This window comes from Neodiprion lecontei, chromosome 1 (genome assembly GCF_021901455.1).
Source record: "Neodiprion lecontei isolate iyNeoLeco1 chromosome 1, iyNeoLeco1.1, whole genome shotgun sequence".
Classification (NCBI taxonomy): Eukaryota; Metazoa; Arthropoda; class Insecta; order Hymenoptera; family Diprionidae; genus Neodiprion; species Neodiprion lecontei.
Genome location: NC_060260.1, coordinates 11943199 through 11962640, shown reverse-complemented (window position 1 = coordinate 11962640; position 19442 = coordinate 11943199). Strand labels below are relative to the sequence as shown.

The window sequence follows — 19442 nt, the reverse complement described above, 5'->3', positions numbered from 1 at the left end:
GGCACAGAAATTTAATTTCCTCCCGACTTGACGATGTCGATAGTTCAATATTTTCCATCGACTTTAAAAAACATCGATCGGAAATATCTACGTTCCCATAAAAACACCCATGGTCAAAAAATCAATTTTACATCGCCCATCCCTAACATGGTGCAATCAGTTTGTGCACTCTCCGCTATAATTATAGTCATCGTCTAGAAGGATCACAAACTATTTCGGTAATTATTATAGCTTTACACAACCGGTCGTTATTTCGCGACGAGATATTGGCTCCATATCTACGTCGCAATTAAGTGATGATTTTCGCAAGTAACGTCTTGACTCCCAAAAGTGACGCATCAGACGCGAAAAGGTGGCGTTTTTTTCTTTCTTTCTTTTTTTTTTTTTTCTTTTCAATAATCCAAGTTGTCGGACAGAGTACAGTATAATTTACGTGGGTGCCTGGCTAATTGTACGGTTAAAGTCGCGTTGTTCCTCCTTTCACTTTAATAACCATTACCTAAGAATGACAAGCGGCTAAATTTTGGAAGAAATTGGACTTCTGACAGTAAGCGAAACTTGTTCGGCAAATTCAATTTTCGGCAATTCAACATTTTTTTATAATATTTAGGCGCCATAATGCTGAATTAGATGCAAGGATCGAAAGAGATTTGGAAAATTGATCGCATATTTAAACAACTGAAATTATTATGGATACGTGATCTATTAGCCAATTATGAATTTGATGAGCCGCCGAACTAAGTATATTGACCCCAACATTCTGTAACGCGATTTGCAACCTTTTAATTTCAACGCGTTGATCATTTGGCAATACGGTCAACCATGGTGAAAAAAATTTGCGACAAGTTGGTTGTAATTCGAGCATTGGCAAGAAGCGAAAAAAAGACGGCACGCTACTTTAATGTTTAGGAAAAAATCTTCGCAGAGTTTCTTAGACATTTTCTTAAGTGAGGAATAAAAATTTTAAGGGAAATTAAATTCTCTCGAACTTGGCGTTGTAATCTGGAGATTTGATTACGATTGCGTGAAATGATTCATACTGTGATTGATCGATATTCATGCATTACAAAAAAAAAAAGGAAACAAAAAAAGAATCACACTGTAAATATTTCATTTGGTTTAAATGAAATGAAATTGTTTAAATCAAATGTATTTTTTCGATTCAGTGAGAATGAAAGTTAGACAAACCTGTAACCAATAAATTCTTCAATGCCTGGAAAATATTTAAAGAAATTATTCATTCCAGTGCATTGTTCGATTATGAAGAAAAATTTGCTACTCCAAGGAATTGAATATTTCTGAATATCTCCTTCTCTATTTTATGCTCCTGATGAAACAAACATTATACCGTCAATTGCCGACGAAGTATCGTATGACATCGCCATGTCACCGATGCTTGTTTAGCCGTTCGTAAGTGTAAAACTCCAATCGTGACAAAGCCTACAGAATTCCGTACAAGCCTATCCTCATACTTGAAGAATCGCAAAAGGTTATGAAATTTCATTCGCTATCTCCGGATTCTAGAAAAGCTTACCATAGAACGTAAGCCTTTACTTGAGCTTAATCGCAGATTTACAAGATCGAAGTAAACAACTTTTTTCAAAGATCAGCAAAGGAAAAGTTCCAGCTGTTTCGTCTACGTGTAAAAACGAGTTTATTTGCAGTTTGGAATCGATACCGATTCGTGAGGTAAAAAATTTTCCCTTCATACGAACGCGTCGTTGCGTCTAGTTGTTTTTTCGAAACTGTCGAGCATTTATAGCTCGCTCGTAAACTTCTCTGGCGACATTGTTCTGGCAATTAATTTCCCCATATTCAACGAGTACCAACGGACGTTGACATTGATCGGATGGTCGAACAGCTATTTCGATGTTAATTCATTATCATGAGAATATCTTGTCGAAACACAACAATTGGGGTCGTTGTTACATAAGTGGCGATAAATGGTCGCCAATATGCGAACAGTTAAGCACTATTGGTCACAATTAGGTACCTATTTTACAGAGATAAAAGTTTTGCTGGTATGATGTAACGGACTGTTGAATATAAATGTGGTGTCAAATTTTCTTTCTCTCCTTTGTTTTCTCGTTTCGTGATCAGACGTCGGTTTTACGGTATTGGTTATTTCGGGGAATTGAATTCGGAAGGTGTCAGTTGCCATGTTGTGGTCAGGAATGAAATTAACGATGCTTTAGTGCCACGTTACTGTTAGAATTGCTGCTTCGCAATTTCGTTGTTGAATTCCGTTTATCGCTGTGTTTACAGAATCGAGAGTAATTACCTGTAACTATGCCTTATGGCGTTGAAACGCGGTTGAGCAATTTCACTTGTATATTCTACAGCTTACAATTAAACGCGTGTATTCGTTTGCTACAGGACAAAACCGTTCGTTCGTTTAATCCTTTCAGTCACAGTGAAATGCTCAGCGTCGCGCTTCAAAAATTTCTAAAACAGACTAGTCAGTTCAGTCGCACATTTTTCCACTCAATATTTTGGCACCAATCTGAAATCAGAATTTGATCATTTCTAAGTCCAAGATGCCGGATCCAATACGGCGATGAATCCAAATTCTAAATTCAGTTTCGTGATCAGCGGCCTGAAAAACCCCCGTGTAACAAAATTCAGGCCAAAATATTGAGTGGAAAAATGTTAACTGAAAGGGTTAAAAAAGCTAGTAAATAAATTCGCATTTCAGAATGAATTTTTGATTACAGCCATATCACTTTAGAGTTTGTCAAATTGCGAAGTAATCATTATTATATTCACGTATTTATTTCACAATGATTTCTGTTACGGTCAATAGTTGCACAGTCTTTCAATTATGAAACATGTTGTTTTCTTTTACTGCTGAAAAGCTATCACTTAGACACATTAATGAATATTGATTTCATTGTGATAAACTTTCTTGAATCCAGGAATCCTTTTATTTTTGTATATATACGGTGTAAGTGCACAAGTTTGCCGATAGTTTTATACCTCAGGGACTTGACCTAGGAAGGCTTAATCGAAGAAACAGATTAGATTGAAGATCGAAACGTTATTGCGACGATGTATTTTTAGAAAAAAAATTACGGTTCGTAAGTTTAGAATTATCTGAAATTCAGTCAATCGTAAGAATGCATAAACATATCAATTTTTTGCAATCCTAACTCGTCAAAGTTATTTGAAGTCGGAAAATGCTCAGTTCATTCTCATAAACATAGTAATGTACAAGCGAAACAATGATTTTCATTGCATTAAATATTTGTTTTAAATGTTACGAAAAAATATCGCCGGACAAAATTTACAACGTTAATGTAGACAAGTAACGTCATCCAAATCATACGGGTACTGTTATTTAGAAAAACCTCTTGAAATTCACATAAATGTAAAAAAAAGCATTCCAGAAAATAAAGGTGTGTATTTCCAGATCTAACACAAAATTTTTCGACTCTATCCGATTGTCAGCTTGCGTAGGTTTTCACCTGCGTGGCGACCATGCGGCGAATACCCGTAAATTTCATTTCGCGTCGCAAATACAGACCTCCAAAGCCTCGGGCACGATCGTTGTATCGGATATTGGGCAACGCTCAAAGGTCTCTGACCTGGTTACATTCATGCATCGAACCACACGGGCAAAAAAAAAAAGAGAGAATTGGATTGTAACCCGATACCGAGATTAAAAAATGGCTTCCACTCGGTCCTCCGATATCGGTAGATTCGGAGGCTGCGGCACCGTGTGTATATAAGCAAAAAATTTGCGAAACCACGCAGTTGTATGTACAAAAGTGTATATTTACACAGAATATTATATGTATATATGTACGAAACAGAATGTTGCCAAGGTTCGGTAATCTGCAGAGATTTTCACGCACGCACCATCGGCGCAATTCTATAGGTATCCTACCCTAGGGTGTAATTTAAAAATCACGAGGCATATAATAACATGTTTGCAAATATAATCACCGGCGTGTATCAGCGGTGCGCACGGGGCGAAATTGGCGAACGGGGTCAAACTGCAGCTGTCAAATCTCCGAATTCGCTAATAACGCTCGAGGGGCTCGTCGTAAACATGGACGAAATTGCTTCGGCCCATTACCGAAGCAATTCATCAGAGAAACGAATGAAAAAAAACTTTGAGAAATTAGCCGTGGCAGCAACGACCGCGAGCAAACTTGTTACACTCTCACGGACTTTAAAAAATCCCTTCTTACATTTACTATTTGAAAGGCACGCCACGCAATAAACGATCTACGCGTAACCCATTTTGCGACTTACACACTGTTACGCGCGATTTACCGCCGCGTAAATTTTCATTCATTATACAGATAGCATCGAATTTACTCGCCGCGGATGAATAGCGGACGGTGAATAATAATGAAGGAACAAAAAGAAAAAAAAAAAAACAAAGTGAAAAAATAAATGGAAATCAAAAAGCAACCTGTCGAAAAGGAATAATAATATTGCTGTCGTATAATATGTGTGATATGTACGGTAATTAATGGGGTGAATGGAGTGTGACGTCTGATTTCGAATGCGAGATTCTGTTCGGTAAGTATATGTTATAGCTACTTAAAAATCAGAGTGAAAGCTCGCGAAATCTCATCGCGCATTTCGTTTGTTATAGATGTTACAAATGTTGGTTGGTTTGATTTTATTTTATTTTTTTCTTTTTTGTTTTGGAAATCGTAATTTTTCTTTCCGTAGCCGAGAGCTGACGATGAGATAATTTAGTCATAATAGATCTGAGTCATAAATATTCGTGATATGGTTGCATTTTTGTGTATATAATAGGGATTTTCGAATATCAGGAACTCAAATTTGGAGTCACTTTTGAGCTTTATGGTCGGCGTTTCGAGAAATCAGTAAATTTGACATTATTTAAGTTTTCCTCAGAAACTACTATCGATAGATGAAAAATGACTTGACCATTGTGCGGAGCGAAAAATTCTACGTCGAATTATACCCTCGCATGTCGGAAACGAAGTCGGATTCACAAGTTAAGAAAAAATAAATTTCAGTTATCGACGGCATTTGTGGAATTTTTAGGTAAAATAATTTCTTTTGTCTTAATTCGTTAATCCGACTTCGTTTCCGACATGCGAGGGCATAATTCGATGTAGAATTTTCCAGTCTACACGATGGTCAAGTCATTTTTTATCTATCGATATCAGTGTTCGAGGAAACCGTACACTGAGAAAAATTTCATTTGTCACAGTAATTAGAAAAATTCAGTAAAACAGATATCGTTATAAAAACTGTTTGAATATTGCTGGAATCACGAAAAACGAGGTACACGAAACGATTTTGCACTATTGTCGATCCTTTTTTGGTAATTGCAACGCAAAATCAGTTTGTTCGGTCTACTTTTTTAGTAAAATAAGGCTTTAACGTCAATGTATTGTTGCACAAGCATCAAATTTTCGCAACAGTTACAAGAAAATATAGTAACAGTGATCGTAATGAGAAAGAATAGTAACGGATACCAGACTTTCCGGTAACAGCTAAAAAACTAATTTTCATTTTGTACCTAGAACTATATTTTTCGATTGTGGTAAAAAATGAAAACAATTAAGGACTGAGCGGTAACCGGAACTAAAAATTTCTCTCATTGCATAAAACCTGAAATGTTTCTGCTTTCTCCAAACGTCGGCTATGCAGCTGTAAAATTACTTGAGATTTCAGTTCCTGTGGGTCGTAAACAGCCCTATACTCAAAAACCAGCCGTATCCCGAATGTTTTTAATTCGGATCTGTTTTGATTGGACTAGAAAAAGAGGATTTTTAACGGACCGTGACTAAAGAGTCTCACGTGGCGCCGGACTATGTCCGAACGTCTCGTATTTGTAATATCGATTTCAAATTTAGTTCATTCCGCCGATTTATTCACGAATAAATACATTCCGTCGTGCCTCGAAATACATTCGCGACATCGCTGACCTTGTGCTTCGACGTATTTCTGTCCCTGCATCAGTGATGTGTGGGAGAACCACCGATGTTCGTGTACCATCTATCAAGGCTGGTTTTTTTCTAACCAGGCTCGATCGCACCGGAATAATTTCTACAAAGTACTCGGGTCAATATGGCGCGACGCTATCAAATTATAACAAATAAATTGCCACCGTTCTACCGTCAGTATTACCATCCTACTTTCAGATTCATTTAAATTCAACCTAACTACGCGTAAAAAAAAAAAAAAAAAAAAATGATCGTGAATTTACGATGCGGCAAACATTAATTTGCTCGTTAATGAGCAACATTCTGCCGGTTTTCCCCGAAAAATATAAACAATTGTCGAAAACTTTACCCCGAATTATAACACACTGATTATTATTGTAGGAAATATTCTTTCAACAATTATTTATCTCAATTTATGCTCAATGCAATTGATAAATCCCAAAGAAACGGCATACGCGTGTAATGTGGATTAAAAAAGGATCAAGTTATTCTTTGCGAATGATCCTTACTGAGATCCGTAAGCATGCCCATAAAGTGTTTTGAAATGGCTACTGCTCCGACCTATAGCTGTCAATTACGTCTGCTGATACATAAAACATATGATGCATAAAAAATGAACACTTGCTAGTTGTTTATGGAAGCTTGCAAAAATAACTACACTTGAGACTTTGATGTAACCGTGAGAAGCGATATTTTGTCTTAACGTTACGTTATTCCACTTTGGAGGCTCAATTGGCTTCTACTCATATCCGCATACCCGTCAGTTAGGGTATCAATCATAATATACCGTCGATTACATCGCATCGCTACGCATCATGAGACAATTTAATTAGTATTTAAACTCGTTGTTTTTTTGGTTTTTTTTTTTTTTTTTTATACCCAGAAGAAGCACTCGGGACTAAGTGACCTTAGCCTATATTTTAAAAGGCAATTTCACTTGACCCCGGAGGGGCGTCATCATCTGGAATACTTCCGGTTTTGTCAGCATAAGGCAGAATTCTTTTGGCGAGTAGGTAGCGCGTGTATTGTGTTACGAGGTTATTAAAATAGTGCGCAAATTATTGCAGAATCGGTTAGGCTGTCGTTTCTGCCAAGTATTTGAAAAAAAATCTCCCAAGGATAATCGGTGTCGAACGAACGGTTCTTTTTTTCCTTTTAGCTTTTTTTTTTTTTTTTTTCTTCAGGATCACCATATTTGTAACGCTGTACGACATAATATATAGGTAACCTTAAAATTCACGGAAATAAAAAACGCCTCATGGTTAGCCTCGTGTTACGTTCTCTAGTGGCGATAAATTTCCGCTGCGAAACCCGAATAACCGTGAAGGTCTGCCGAAGTACATTCAGAGTTTGATTATCGCACGAATTGCTATTCTTCCTATTTCATTAAACGATGACTCTATACGACGAGTCGGAAGAAGGGCTTTTTAATTATGTGGTACGCGTGTGTTCCATCAGGTGGCCAGTATTGCCAACTTAAATTAAAGTCATTATACCGCTAGGGAGTTTCACGAATCACGTTAAAAACCACCAGACTACTCAGCGTTCTCGAAGATTACCGAATCGAAAAGAACAACGATTATTGATTAAGTTTTTGTGATAAAACTATTGCTGAAATTTAATGTTTTTGGCAACAATCCACACACAATTTATCGCCAAAGTACCGGATCGATAAAAATCAACAAATTTTTTCATTAGAACATAAAGGAGGTTAATATTGAAGTTACTTTTTTTTTTAGTTTTACTCTTCCGAAATCAGGGGGAGTTTTTAGAAGATTCGAATCGAAGGTTTAACGACGGACTTTCTCGAGAAATAGATTTTATTTTAGAAGATCAATTTAATGTGTGTGATTTTTTATTTATTTATTCGTGTTTATAATTTTTCATTTATCGTTGTTTCAATCTGTGCAAAGGTTGCCTCTGTCTTTTCTCGAATAAATCAAGAGACATGACAATGGGAAGTAATATACCCACTAGAATAAATCCCACGTAGAATCCTACCGTCTGAGCGACAGTATCGGACGTCCATGAATACTTATTGCAGCACATGGACGGCAGGTGATTTTGGATTTTGAGCATGATTTTGGTAAAAAACAAGAGTTTTTAACGTCTCGCGGGTTCAAGAATCCCGAAGTGACTTTTACGCCGGAAGAAATATAATAATTAATAATTTTCGTTTTCGAAAAAGGATCCTGATAATCGTTTAAAGTTATTAATGTTTGACCGATGAATTTGCATTATTTTGTTACTTTTTTGTTCTTCACGATCTCTTCAAGAATTGCCACGGAGACGCAGAATGAAAATTCCAACGATGGCAAATGTTGATAAACCGGTTTAACCGCACATTCCGAGACAACATATCGGTAATTGATTTGAAGAAGTACAAGTAATTAATATACAGGTTATTTATTATTCATTTGTTGACATACAATTAGTGTGCGAGGGTAAATATGACGAGAACTTGGAAGTAATTACGCCGCTTGATATTATTCATGGACCCAAATTATGCAAGTCTTTTTCGTTACATCCAAATTTTAATGCAGCTCGTTTCACTGTCAGTATTACGATCGGATGCAAATGTTCAGCAATGATGAAACTTGCAAAAGTTACGTTCGCACTTTTCTTAGTCAGTATAAAAAGTCTTGCGGCTTGCGTACGGAATTACGCGCACGATGTATAAATATAAAACATTACACTCGGTGAGTAATGACGCGCGTTGCCAGCAGTGAGTAACGAATTTAATGGGTAAATCATATCCAGACGTCTCGGCGTTTACCCCGCGTCTGCGGTTATAAAATTGTCTTGTTTGTATAAAACCAGCGAAAATGTACGTAGTAGCGTTTATGCTTTATTTCTGTAGCAAACTATCATACGACGCGTACTGTTGGCTCCGTTTCCAGTCCGACGATAGTGTAAAGTAACTATTAAGCAATTAGCCAACGCGCGATATGTTATTTTTGGACATTCGGCAACAGCAAACTCTTACTCTTCGTACGTCTGGTCAAGGATGAAATTCAACGATATACAGCTGTCTGCGGTTTCCGTAGCGTAAACATCACGAAGGGCATGGTTGAGAAATTAAAATATGTCACATCTGATAGGGGAATGAAAAAAAAAGAATTTACTTTAAAACAATCGGAACTACAGTTTAAAACAAAAGCCCGGATGAGGATGCAGATCGTTTTTTTTTTTTTTTTGTTTTACTTCAGCATCTTAGGAATCATCATTTTTCTTAACGTTTCGGAAGTCATTATTTTCTTATTGCTAGTCACGAAGGGCGTTTGATAAATTTTATGACAAATCTTCCTCATCCTTCATTTTTCAGACAATTTCCACGTAAATTGATACTATTATTTGTTTCTAATTGAAAATACACGATTGTATCTACAAGAAATAAAGCTGTAGAATCGAAATCTCTTGCAGAGATATAGACTGACTCGTTTGCAAATCTGCATTGTAAGAAATATGTCTGCAACGTGCATCAATTATCACGACATAAACACGCCGAAGGTCGTATTGCAACCGATCAACCGTGCGACCGTTTGTCGCGGTGGAACTTGAGATGAAGTCATATATTGGTCAGCGGAAGTGCAGAGTTGAATCACCTCTGGATATCCCAGCAAATCGCCAGACGTCTACGATTGATAACGATAATAGTCTAATTATGTAACCAATTCATGCAAATTGACCCACGTCCGCGTCAATGAAGATAAAAAGTACATCGATATTAATTAGTGTTGCATTAAATTTTTTTTTTTTTTTTTTTTATCCACGCACGTAGAAACGAAATGTCAATTCAATATGTTCCATAATATTATGGCTGCTTGATAGTGTAAATTGCAACTTATGCGAATAGAGTAATCAACAATTCTTAAAAATTTAGTCCTGGCTAGTTCGAGATGTGAAAATTTATGACATTCAAAATCTAGAGTGCCATTGCGAAGACAATTAGATTGTTTGAATCTGCAGTAATAACAATGCAGACTTTGAGATGGTTCTCAACGAATTTTCCAGGTATTAATTATCGCCGTTTATCGCGGTGTAAGGAATAACTCACATGGAAGAAAAGCAATTAGTCCTCAGCTGATTGAAATAATGCGACATAAAATTTGGAGTTGGGGCATTGAAGATTCAATTTTTCAAAATCATTATCATACTTTTCTAGTTCATATGTATCCGTCGAAGCGTATAAGTTAATTTAATCCAAGTCGTCGTGTGATAAGGTGCGGCAACTAACATCACAAATTGACAGAGCTTATAATACGGCTCAAGCGTGCAGCCCATTTCGCAAGCGAAAAAGCTGGGTGTGTAACGGAAGGGATCTGGCAAGAGCGGTAATATCCTGTACAAAGCTGAGAAAATCTCTTCCTCGTTAACCATGGTTGATTCAAATACTCCGCGGACAAACGGACCTACGGGTACTTGAGTGGTGCTGCAATGATCGTCTGGTATGAACCATTTCCTGTAGACAAGGATGCAGTTGGTCTGTCGGAGGCTCTCAGGCTCTCAGCCTGGCGGCGGCACTCGAGCATTCAGGCATCCAGGCAGCCTGCGGGCGGTTCCCAACTTTGTTAAAAATAATTGCATCATTGCACCGCATACCGGAACGGATCGATTGAGGTATCGTAATCGGTCGATGAAACCCCCTGAGAACCACTGAGACGTTGTAGGTAATCATCCAATTCCGCTAATCAGGTCATTCACAGATAGTTAGTCAGTCATTCGGTGGGCGGTGCGGTCATGTGACCACAAGCAACATGTGCTCCTTGGCTCACGTGTCTTCGCCTCGCGTAATTCACATCGTCGCATGTGTATCTCGCGTTCGTGGCTCGCCAGTTTGGTCAATGAATTGCGCCGGGACGTCAAGGATCGGGAATTAGCAGTTATACTGTGAAACTAAACACAGATTCCTATACCAACATTTTACCGACACTTAGCCGATACGCAAACCTTTTGCTAGACTGTTTTATCACTTGATGGATATCCCTTCAGCGCCGAACATTCTACAAAAAGTTTTTAGTCTTGGCTAACTGTCGATAAATATCGGTGAAGCAATCCGTGTCCAGAACCGGCTTTGCTATTCTAAAACCTTCAAACGGTTTTAACGGAATTAAACTTCAAAAAGGGCAAAACCATGTTGAATTATCATTACTGACTAGCTGAAAAATGGGCATAATTCTTGGTGATCCCAAAATTCGAACAGATTCTTCCAAGTGTCTTTTAAGTTGCTTTCCACGAGGTTGAAATTGGCGTATTTATATCGCTGGGTGTACGAGTACTATTTATTTCTGTTCAATTTCTTTGGTTCACTTAACTGCAACAAATATTCCGACTTTCACTCGATATCACTGCACATGCAATATAGGCAGGGAAAGCATACGGCGGTATGCAGATGTCTTGCATAAATTATTATCCGCACCCGCGGTTTTCTGCATACACGTATATCCATTCATCCATCACCATTGCGGAACGGCGAATAGAATTCTGAATTTTTCAAGCGTTGATACATGGCCACAGCGGTAAATCTGCAATAACACGGAATCCCGCGGTATCTAGAGAAGGGAAAGTGCTAAGTAGATTGACCTGTGACCCACAAGGAGCAACCGATCCAACCGCAACCACAACAATCCGGGTTTATTTGTACACCGATCGTAGGTACGACGTTTCGTCGCTATCCACATTATTTATCCATCCAACGAATTCGATCATCGCGTGAGAATCTATGCACCTATTACACTTTCACGTGAAGTAACGATATCACTTTCAAGCTACGATTCAAGCAGCTTTACGGTCTCTCCGGCAGGTTGAAGAGTTACGGTGAAGCATGTGCAGATCATATTTCGTTAAGGTGCACGAATAGCTTTGTAAGTATAACATCGGCACTTACCTTACATAGTAAGAGTATAAAATAGACCATGAAAGACGAGAAGATAAAGAGTGAAAGATGGAGAATACAATGGGACAATAGCCGTGATTAGTGTAGTAATCAGGCAGGGAATTGGGCAATGAATAACTAGGCGCGTTGGATAGGTAACGTCAGACGCTTGGCCTTCCCTCTAATTGTACCAAACTTGAATCGGTAGTTTTTTCCGGCAAAAATTTCGACAAACAGAAAAAGCAATTATTTACAAAAATATCAGTTTATATAACTTGGGTTAATTGATATCGCCGGGAAAAAAACACCATCCGACAAATTTGTGGAGGAATTAAAATCAGACTATTTGTACAACGATTGCGAAGATATTTTCGCACTTTTTATGGAACTGATGTATCTTTCAAGCGTAAGTATAATATCCGCACAATTAATGCGTACCAAAAATTCAAGCTATTTACATTTCGAGTAAAAGATTGTATATCTTACGTAAAACACCGAGAAAAGACGCAAATGACGATTGATTAAAGCAATGTTTATCATTGTTCAAAGTTAACGAATCCGCGGGTAATTCTGTACGTAACGTAAATTACAGGCACAACGTTTTCGTTTTTCACGTATTACAAAATAATATTCATATCTTCTTGACGATAAATCACTATACGTAAGATACAGACTGGTATAAATTAATATAACACCTGTAGCCATTATAACGTGCACTTAATTATTTCGCAATATTCAATTATTTTTCCTCATACCTGTAACATATTATAACCCTTTACGCGGCCGCACCTGTGCCATAAAACTTTCATCGAGCAATGGTGGTAGATCTCCTTGCGATTTGACCAACATGTACAGAAGTTTTATGCGTGTGGCTACATCACTTAGCGTGAAATTCACTCCTCCGGATAATGTTCCTTGGTAAAAGAGGACAAGTGTCAGGCGAGAAAGTTGCTCTCTGTGCAAACAAACAAGGATAACGTGCCCGTGTATTTTTTCCATTTTTTTTTCCCCCCCACCTCTCCGTTTACGCAAATTACACACGTCGCATGAACTTCCGCGTTCGTTTCACGTGTTCACTTCGGTTTGTAGACCATGTACGATTCTCGGTATTTACCAGAGACTACATATCGTACTATCGCATCGCGGCGAGGCTGCTTCGTCGATATCTGACTTCGCCAGACCTGCAGTCGCCTCTTATCTCCGGAACGGTGTGTACGCGACTTTTTGCAATCATGCACAACTGTACGTACTGCCACATATTATACGCGTTTACGACATACGCAACTGCGCCTTGTCCATTCGCCGATCGAAGAACTAACGGGACTCTCGATTACGAGCCATGATTTCCGCCTGCCTTTTTCATCTTTCATTTTGCCTCGATCATGATGCCGTTTTCCCATCTGCTGTTGCGGCAAGCACTTGCCGACGTTGTTATCCTTTAGGCTAATTGCATTTGCTATTCTGTCGCACAGCAGATCGCTGATTGCGGAATTCGTAATTGTTCCCCGAATGTGAAAAGTCGAATTTTCACGTTTCGATAGGCTTAGATATCGTCTCCGACTATTTTCAGATGGATGTTTATGCGTGTGATTACTTTATTTGTAACAGGACACCTCGAAAACGACTGTTCAGAGTTGAATCATGTAATTCACATATTGATTTTGAGCATAACCGGTCACGTTACTCCATTTTTGTTTTATTTTTTCTGCAGGAACGATAATTTTTTCTCTGTTTCACAATAACTCGTAAATGGATGGAACAATTTACGGTAAATTTAATCCATGCATCTTCCTCGTTTAACTAAGAGCTGGTTAGATCTTGAGCAAAATTGACCGAATCATTCCTGAGTAAAAACTAGGAAGATAAAAATTTTTCGCAAATAACAGGAACCGCGGGAAGGTCTGCAATCGATTTTTTCAAACCAGTTAGTTTTCCTAATTGTTCTTTTTAATCTGCAATGCTTACTTTAAATTCTTGTGCAATTGAATCGATGGTTTTTTAATTAGTTTACTTTCCTACCCTAATTGAAGGTTTGGTTATTACTTTATTTTCGTTATTCGTGCGTCTTCAGAGTCACATGAAATGAGTTCACAATCTGACTTATCGTCTAGCGAGCTGTAAAAGTGTGGCATAGCTATTGATCGACCAGCAGCATCTGCAGTTTGCAAAATATCGGGTATAGAGCTGATATGCGGAAGTTTAGATGTTTGCTATTCGGTCTAACTAACTTTCCACTAACAAAAGGGGGTTCAAAATACACGTATACGACACACGTATCGTCTGTTGTTCGTCGTCAATGTACGATATTAACATCGGCTTATATAAGTCGGTTATTTTTGGGTAAAAATCTTGCTCTACGAGATTGTTGCGTCATCGCGCAGCGAGAAGTTCGCGCTGCCGCTTGTGTAAGTACAACGTTCAGCTGTTGTACTGCTAATGGAATTCCACAATTTCGCGATGAAACGCAACGCGGAGCCATTCATTCGCAACTTTGGCCAGTTAATTCTTGCTACTTGCTGTAAAACATACATCTATGTCAGCCACGCTCAATTGCTTCCGAATCGCAATGCGGCGCAGGATAGGAGTTACATGTATTTACAATTTATCTTACAGCTATATCAATATACAACAACCATTTTGGAATGGAAATATTGACGATAAGAAAGTGCAACTGCACCTGCAATGGATGAAACCGAATTATTCTCGCGTTTTGTGTCTCCTTCATTTTGGCCGCATGGAAATCAGCTGTTCATTCAAGTCGCGGCCATTTTATTTGCGCTTGCGTCAATCGTTGATTCGATCTGCTTGTACTACTTGAAGGTCTTGTAATAATCCAAGGGTGAAATATAATGACACGAACTTTGATTGTAGATTTTCTAACATCACAGTGTCATCGAATTCACGTATACAGAGTTAGGTACAATATGATGCATCGATTTGAACCTCTAACAGCATTTTTAAAGTCTACTCTAATTTCTGCAATGTTCTTCGATTTAAAAATTTCTAATCCAATGGTAGAAATTTACGATCTAAGGATGTATTGGAAAGTGGAATAAAATAAACTCGTGAATTCATTGACGGATAAAAATCGAGAAAACCGTGGTGAATTCGATGCGCAGGAGCTTCTGAGTTGTGGAGTTACGAGTTATTGAATCGGAACACAAGCAGGGCCTTGATTTCCGCCTAAAATGGTTTCGCAGCGTCGCGGCGTCGCGGCGTCTGAGATTCTGGATGTTGAGATATGGCAGCAGCGTAAAATCCGCGCTTCTAGCCGCGGTTCGATATCGAATGCACTGACTAATAATCGCCTGGAATTTATTTCGCCTGAAAACATTTTTCATAATGGGGCTGATCATTTCGTTTCGTTGTATTGTAATTTAAGAAGTTCTCATTTTGTATCTACGACCGAGTTGTGATGACGTCAAAATTGACGGTGAATAATTATCGACTCTCGATGGGACTTGGCCAGGTTTAAAAACGCTCAGATATAAATGGATACACGCGTCACATAAATGCGAGCACGCGTGCACATAATTATACCAATGACATGTCTGTTAACGCCTATGCATATAATAATACCGTATATAATAACATGTGTGTATATTATAAAAGAACACCGAAAGCTGATATTCATCAAAGTGTTAAACTTTGAATAGATGAAAAAGTTCATTATCGGACGGATGCATTGAATCTGAAATCACACATACACGCGGGTAATTGTCGCGGGAAAATTTCGCACATGGAATAATAATACATACACGAACACTAGTACTTACCTATGTGTACTTATATTGTCTACCTGCGCCTAATATATTTTATCTGATTAGAAAATAATAATATCAACATTATAAACATATTCGCTCATAGACCGTATCGTTATAATGTAAACAGTTGCGTAATCGCGTGGAAAAGTGACAGAGAGCAATCAGAAAAGTTGTGAAAACCTCTGACCGTAGGGGCAAAGTGCAAATTGACAATCATAATTTTCAACATTTTTAATGTCGCGGCATTGAATTATACGTGTATATTATTACTATCTATATTGTTATTCGTTGTTTACTGTATAATTCCGAGCATTCTTTTCGTCACAATTTTAATCGGACAACATTGACTTTGTTGTTCAATGTTAAATCGGCGTATCACATTAAAACCCGAGTCATAATCCAAGGCGGTTATGCGTATTTTTTAAATAAAAGACTTCTATCTTCTACATAATATGTTCATTGACGAAGTTGCAGACGTGCGGAAAACAACGCGCTGCATATGATCCATATTCGATAAATTTTGTTTGCGAGAAATATTGGAAAACAAAGAGGATAAAAAATAAAAAAAAAGATGAAAATAACAGAGGCCAAATTATGAATCTTTTTGAAAAATAGCGAAATAATCACCTATTGGTGATAAGAAACGAATCTGTCATAACGAATATAGTCGATAATATGGTTCGCCAGTAACCAATGACCTTCACGGCGATCTCGTGAAGAAACAATTCTCCTTCTTATATCGGCAGATCTCTCGGAGCCGTTGTCCCGAAATCTACTCGATATCTCGGGGGATTGTTATTCTCGTTTTGTGATTCTCGAGACGACCGGTGAAGCAGCCCCTGGAGTGACGTAGTCTGCAGATCCGGAGATAACGTCTCCCTAGGAAACCCTGCCGGGATCTACACGGAACCGGTTCTCCTTCAGCAAACGCTGATCTTCGTTTCTCATTTTGCGACACCTACGAATACTAGGTTTTTACGACAAGGAAATTTTGCGACGAAGTCATGATTCTGTAACAGAAGAAGATCGAAGGAGCTGGATTATTCGCAGAAATTCTTGGAAGAATTTCCTGACATATTTTGCAAGAGGAAGAGCTGAAAATTGCGGTGAAAATTATGCGAGAACAGATGATGATGATGATAACGGAAATGCGCTGAAGGTGGTGCCAAGTAACGATCACGCGAATTGAACTATAGATCGTTACGCTAAATATCGCGAAATGCGATGCTTCCCGCAATGAAATAGCCGGAGGTGAGAGAAAAGCGGACATAACTTACCTCGTCTATTTTTGCAAAGTATATCTGTGTACGCTCAGGCGGAAAGATACTGAACAGCGCTGAATTAATTCGTCGTAGTTACGGCGCGTGTATGTGATGATGATACGATGAAGTAGTTTCGACCGAGACCTTGGCGAACTTGATCGATGCGGAGAGATAATGTTTGGGTTATAAAATTGTGGAAAACAAGGACTGGTGACGAAAGCACGTCACCGACACGTGCTACACCAGAACGAAAATTTTAAACCCACGAAGCCCCAAATCATAGGCCAACCCTCTGCTAAGTGACACTGCGATACCTTCAAGCCATGCGGATCCTCGTTAGCGTAGATTTTCCCGCCTGGATCAGTGCCAGATGAGAGAAAAGAGTACGCGTATTAATAAATGGTTAGCGAATTTTATTGGCTCGAAAATCTTACCTCTTCATGCATATACAGAGTGAATTCCTAACGACCGCACGTTCCATCGTCTGCTAAACCTTAACGCGCACGCGCTACAATCCGAGAACAATTGTTCGCCAGGGCGACGAACCGTCGTAAATGTAACCTCAAAAATTTTGACAATTGTCGCTGGCAGTTGGAGGTTACATTTATGACGGTTGGTCGCCCTCGTAAACAATTGTTCTCGGATTGTAGCGCGTGCGCGTTAAAGTTTAGCAGACGACGGAACGTGCAGTCGTTAGGAATTCACTCTGTATACGATTATGCGTGTGCGGTAATGTTCATTGTTGCAATCCCTTTCCGGCTAACTTGTTCTCGGTACGAAACAAAATGCGGGTTAGATTCTATTGGAATTATGTAACAATGACCGGTGATGCAGCCGACGTGAGAGATTGGGAGTCGTTATCACGTAATTCTTATAGAATCGAACTCGCTGTTTGTTTCGAACCGAAAACAAGTTAGTCGGAACGGGAAGGCATTAATACACATTGATGCACACAGCTGTGCAGTGAATTTGGCGCTGATTCTCAACCGCCAATTATAATTCGACGTTATATATGCACAAATAATTAAGCGTATTATTGCAGTTCCTGGAACATTCGAGTATGATTGTGAGTGCCAAATTCAATATTATACATTGTACAGACAACGCAAGTATTGATCATAGAAATAAAAATGTCGCATCACAATCTGAATATTGATAATTTTCAGAGATTTCACGTTAAGCTGAGTGAATCGGGATTGACTGCTGCACAATATTTAATTGTAGTCAAGGAATCATGCACGCGCATTGTATTTGTAATTACTCGTGTATCCGCTTGCCTTGACATCGCAAATAAATTCTGCAGAACAGATAACCCAAACTCACACATATCTCCCTGTGACGATCCATGCAGAATTTATGTGTTCATGGTGTGTAGTGAAAAGTAAAATGCAACAGCGTCACGCTGCAGCAGCCAACAAGGTGAATCAGCACCGGAAACATTCTTATCTCGCACGATGTATGTTTCCGCTGTTACTGCGCCTAGGAGACTGGTAACGATCGATTCCCACTTTCCCACGATCGTTTGCCAATTTGTTTAGACACTTGACTAAAATTGTACGAGTACCGGTCTTCCTCCGAACTCGGGATCATAATCACACGGGTGTGTTTATTGCCTTCTATAAAATAACGGGGGAAAAAATAAATTTCACGGGGTTGTAATGGGTAAATATTTTTTTCAACTGCACAGAAATAATGAAATATTTTGCTCACAGAAACAGCTGCGAAGATGATTTTTTTTTTGTGTATGGCAGACATGTATCAGAGCTTGCATAAATTCGTTTGTCTACAGATTTAATTGAATCGATACACATTTTGTTCGCTTAATTAGATTCAATTGTTCATCGTTCCAAAATCTTTTGGCCACACTTGCGGAAATTAAGTAATTGACTCTATCTACATCTTTTAGTCTTACAATCAGGCCTACGCGCAGCTAATCAATTCTATCTGAAAACAATTGAAAAAGTTGGACCATGCCTGTAAAAATTGATCAAATATACGTAATGTAGCTTTGACGAAAATAAACATAACACTATAGATTCTATTAGTAATTGGTCGGTAAAATAGATACATCCTCTCTGATAAAATATACAGCGATCGAAGTACCAAATCGTAATTCATATTCGAACCCTGAAATATAGAGTAAGCGTGTATCTAACGGTGAAAATGTGAAACAATTCACAGGAACTGCAAATAAAATTGGTTACGTGCAAAAAATAAATCATTATTCCGGCACCTCTGAAAGTCAGGGCAGTGTGAGAAATCAGTCCAATTTCAGGATATATTCCAGGCTTCTCATTTCATTAAATTCATTCAACAGCAAACACCTACAGCCCACGGAAATGTTATTGAAATGGTTGACAGAGCGAGGCGCGATCAATCGCTCAAGAGATTCGGAAACAGGAGGTGATCCATCGGTAACACTTTATACCCGTTACCTTGCTCGTCAATTACGATGCACACTGGGAACAAAGCGAGTCTGATTGTCAGACCTTGCCGCTGCACGAGCATTGTGTATTTGCATTTTCAACCAAAGATAGAACACGAGTATTGCATAATTCCTACGAAAGCCAGCGGACCACGGCCAAGGCATTTTCGCTCTACCCGT

At 38.6% G+C, this 19442-nt stretch overlaps 1 protein-coding gene across 1 annotated transcript in view; it reads left to right on the top strand.

Annotated features, from left to right (window-relative positions):
* Window positions 1–19442, top strand: part of LOC107224011 — a 117432-nt gene that overhangs the window by 53879 nt on the left and 44111 nt on the right. The window lies entirely within an intron of this gene.